Genomic DNA, 5,029 nt, shown 5'->3' with positions numbered 1-5,029 from the left:
CACCATGAAGAAAAGCATTGTTCACATCAAGTTGGAAGATTTTCCATTTATGGTGAGTAGCAATGGTGAGTATACTTCTGATGGTAGCCATTTTAATTACAGGAGAGAACGTTTCAGCATAATCAATTCCATATTTTTGATTGTATCCTTTAGCAACTAACCTGGCTTTGTGCCTTTCAATTGTACCATCAGCATGAAACTTGGTCTTGTATACCCATTTATTCCCAATTGGTTTCTTATGAGCAGGGAGGTCAACCAGTACCCAAGTGTTGTTAGCAATTAGAGCTTGTAGTTCTTGTTGCATAGCATGAACCCATTTGGGATCTTGAGAAGCAATTTTGTATGTAGGTGGCTCATTATCATAAGAAATGTGAGCCATAAGGCTCTGTTTAGGATTGATGAAAGCAGTACAAGACATGTTGGTACACCAATGGTTAGCTATACATGAAGCATTATTACAAATATAATCTGAAAGATATTGTGGGACTTTGGTATGTCTATTGGATTGTCTGATGGGAGCAGGAGATGTGTTGATACTGTGAGATAAATCAATAATGTTGGGAGTAGGAATATCAGAGTTTACCTGCTTGAGATTGGTTGTACTTGAAAGCTTGTGATCAGAAAAAATAGGAGTATCAAAAATATCAGTTACAGGAAAGTCATTATTGGTAGATATAGGTAAAAAGAATGGGTAATGTGGTTGAGTGTTAGTTGTATCTGAATTTATATGATAGGGATAGTGTTTTTCATAGAAATATACATCTCTTGAAATGATGATTTTGTGTGTATTAAGATCATAAAGTTTGTAGGCTTTTTGGTTAGTAGGATAGCCAATGAATATACAGGGAGTGGCTCTTGTATCAAACTTTGCTCTGTGTGGTGAGATATTAGAAGCATAACACAAACAACCAAAACATTTCAAGTGTTCTAAATTAGGTTTAATGCCAAATAATTTTTGATATGGAGATATATTGTTCAAACTTTGAAGAGGTAACCTGTTAATGATGTGTGCAGCAGTTAAAACACATTCTCCCCAAAACTTAATAGGGAGTTTGGATTGGAAATATAGAGCCCTAGCAGTCTCTAGGAGGTGTTTGTGTTTTCTTTCCACAACACCATTTTGCTGAGGAGTGTAAGTGCAAGATTTGTAGTTATTGATTCCTTTATCATGATAAAATTGTTTGATTTTACCTTCAGAGAGTTCAGGAGCATTATCAGTCCTGACTCCTTGGATGTGTGTGTGGAATTGTGTTGCAACATAAGAATAAAAGTGCTCAAATAAAATAGGAACCTGAGATCTGGTTTTTAACAAAAAAATCCATGTGATCCTGGTGAAATCATCAACAATTGTTAGAAAAGAATTGCAGTTGTTATATGTGGGATGCTTATAAGGTCCCCAAACATCCATGTGAAGCAAATGAAAAGCATGAGTAGTTTTAATAGTACTATGAGGGAAGGGGGATCTATTTTGTCTTGCAGAAGGACAAATGTTACAGAGACAAGTACGTATGCAAGTAGAGACATTCAAAGAAGGAAAAAGGTGCTTGATGACAGGAAATGGAGCATGACCAAGCCTGAGATGCCAAAGCTTTGTGTGTTCAATTTCTGAAGCCATACAACATATGGAATTAGAAGGTACTCTAAAATGTTGTTGATTGGATTTGTGAGGTTGGTCAACAAGATGATAGAGGCCTTGAACAAGTTTACCAAGCAAAATTGGCTTGCTCAGAGAAGGGCCCTGAACAGAACAATGAGAATTGGAAAAAATAAGGGAACAATTCATATCTTGACATAATTTGGTTACAGAAATCAAATTAAAGTGAAATGTAGGAACATGAAGAACATTGTGAAGAGTAAGATGTTGTCCTAAAACAATTGTGCCTTTGTGTGCGATTTTAACAGTAGTGCCATTTGGAATGGTGATAATATTATTAGTGTTAGAGGGGATAGAAATGTAAGAAGAAAACAAAGATAGGTCACAACACATGTGATTGGTAGCCCCACTATCAATAATCCAAGAACACTTAGTTATAGCAAGAAAACATGAATTACCTGCTAGGAGACAATTGTTGTCTTCATTGTTATCATCAGTTGAAACGGGTGGAGGATTATTTGGATTAAGAAGGGAAAGAAGTTTATTGTATTGATCAACAGTAAGGTTGGTAGAACTTTCGTGTTGAGTCGTTGCAGCAATCTTTCTTTTGTTCCAATTATCCTTTGTAGAAGCATTAGGAAAGCCATGTAATTTGTAACAAGACTCTTTGGTATGACCTTGTTTCTTACAGTAATTGCAGAAGGGAGTAGTTTTTCTTGGGTTGTTGTTATAATTGCCTAAAAAATTAGGTTTGGAAGGAACTTTATTGGGATGATTGTAAAACTTTTGTTTATGGACAGCAGAAAGTCCAATTTCTTCTGTAATGGTTGGATTAGTATGGGAGATTAAATCGGAATGGTTTTCTTCTTGCATGATAAGACGATAAGCATGGGAAATACTGGGAAGAGGTTGTTGCATAAGAATGTTTCCTCTGATGGTTTTATAGGTAGGGTTAAGTTTCATGAGGAAAAGAATTAAGCGCTGTTCTTCTCTCATTTGAAGAAGTTTGGTGTTGATTCCACAATTGCAATTGTTGCAAGAACAAGTGGGTATGGGATATGAAGCGTCGAATTCGTCCCACAACATTTTGATTTTGGTAAAATACGCTGAAAGACAATCGGAGCCTTGATCAATGGCAAAGATTTGTTGGGTGAGGGAGTAGATCTGAGTTCCGGAAGTTACCCCAAATCTTTCTTCAAGATTTTGCCAGATGGCTTGCGCAGTAGGAAAATACAAAACACTTCGTGCAATCTGAGGATCAAGAACTTTCATGAACCATGAGATGATTGTACTGTTGATCCTTTCCCAGGATTTGAAGGTAGGATCGGAAGGAAGAGGTTGTGGAATCTGACCATTGATGAAAGCTAGTTTATTTTTGGAAGAAAGAGTGATGGTGACGGATCGTTTCCAATCGTTAAAGCCGGTGCCGTTGAACGGAATAGGGACCAACAAAAGCTGAGAGTCGCTTGGGTGAAGGTAATATGGTGAAACCGGATCTTGAATAGAATCAAGAACGTTGCTGGTGGGATTATTAGTAGTAACAGACATGATGAAGGAAGGGAAAGAACGAAGAAAGCAAGAAGAAGGAAGATGAACAGAGAAATCAGAAAAAAAAAGAAAGATAGGGAAAGAGAAAACGGAAAACCAAACAAAAAAATGTAAAGAATATAAAAAAAAAATCAGTAAAAGAAAATGTGTACCAACGAGACGTAATGTATGGTCGAGGCGTCTGATACCATGTTGATTTTAGTAGTCCAATTCATATGTGAAGAAAAGAATAAAAATAGTGAATGAAAAAGAGATCAAAATTATTATTGATAATATGATTCATCAATTACAAAAATATACAAAGTAGAAGAAAATGTCCTCTCATATATATTTTGAGAAGATAAAAACTAAATGAAATTGAAAATAAAAAACAATGTTAAGAGGAAGTATTTATAGTGTGAGGAAGGGTAGAGTCGGTATATGCAATATTGTTAACAAAGGGTTGGTTTGATAATTGATTATTGGCTGTAGCCATTAATTAATTGTTGGATGTGCAGCTTGTCGGTTTGAACAACAGAAAATTTTGACCAATTTACTGGTTGATAAACCAAATAATCTAGTTAGTTATTATGATACTCCATTTGACAAAAATTACTTATTAGTTGTTTATATGTGAATAAATGGGTAAAAAATAAAAGACAATGAAAATGTTAATAGAAATATTGTCTATTTGACTTACTTAAAATTTAAAATTTAAAAAGTTAATTTGTGTTTAAGAGGAGAGTAGTATGAACATTTGTCTAATTTCCCTTTAATTCTTCTTGTTCCAACTGTAAATAGAACAATTAACACTCTCAGCGGCATTGAAGAGAATGCCTTTTAAAGTTCACAATATATGAACTACTGGGGAGGTCTGAGTTGTTTTTCCGACTGTTTTCCTCCTTGTCTTTTAGTACACTTATGAGGGTAGGAAACAAAGTAGGTGTGGTATCTTGCCTTATACAAGTATTGGCAGCTTTTCTGCGCATAACTGCAATTGTCTTCTGACACGTCATCGTTTACGTTGTCATCATTCAGCAAGATTAAGCATCTTGCAGGTATTTATGCTTTTCATTCTCTGTCAGGGTCCTTTTAATATGACTCTGTAGTTTCAGTGAGTACCGTCGTCCTTAATTTTAGCTGAGGAATAAGTTTAGTTTTCTTGGGAGCTAAGTCGTCTTTTCCAGAGAGCTGGGACCTCTGAAGGGGTCCTGAGACTAAAAATTATGTTCCAGCACGTACAATTCTAAAACAGATTGTTTTATTTAAAATGATAAAAAAAATTATCTCTTAGGAGTACTTCAAGTTAAAGCTAACCCCATTTGCGAGTGGCCTACTAATAGGTTAGTTCCTGCCTTCTTGGTAATTAACTAATGATTATGTTTAGAGAGATGATATAGTCCTTCTTTTCTTCTAGTTTAGATATCGTCAACTACTTCTAGCTAGCATTCTTACTTATAGAAAATCTACAACAATAAAGATCGAAATTCATAATAGTACAAAATCTTCAATTTTCGGAAGTTCAGTACGTTTTTATAGTATTAATAAATATATTAAAAAAGTAAATAACAAATCTAAAAATAGACGCAATGTTTATTACCTTGTTCGAATTTCTAAACAACGAGTTGGATGAATTTTCTCACAATTTCTAAAGCCACTTGGATGGTAAATTCACCACTACGATTTGTCTTTCATACTTTCTACAATTTGGAAATTTTATTTCATGCCATTGCATAGGCATAGCTTAGCTTGTATTCTTGTGTTTTGCTCTATCAATTGCTCATCATCATCACCAATTCAAATATTTAATAACCCCTCGATAACTGGATTCAAAGATGAGTGGAAGTAACAGATAATTTATATCCATACATACCCTTCTAAAAAAAAGCTAAAGAAATATGATCAATT

Source organism: Amaranthus tricolor, chromosome 3 (genome assembly GCF_026212465.1).
Source record: "Amaranthus tricolor cultivar Red isolate AtriRed21 chromosome 3, ASM2621246v1, whole genome shotgun sequence".
Classification (NCBI taxonomy): Eukaryota; Viridiplantae; Streptophyta; class Magnoliopsida; order Caryophyllales; family Amaranthaceae; genus Amaranthus; species Amaranthus tricolor.
The sequence above is the reverse complement of the archived record's forward strand: the minus strand, read 5'-3'. Positions refer to the sequence as shown.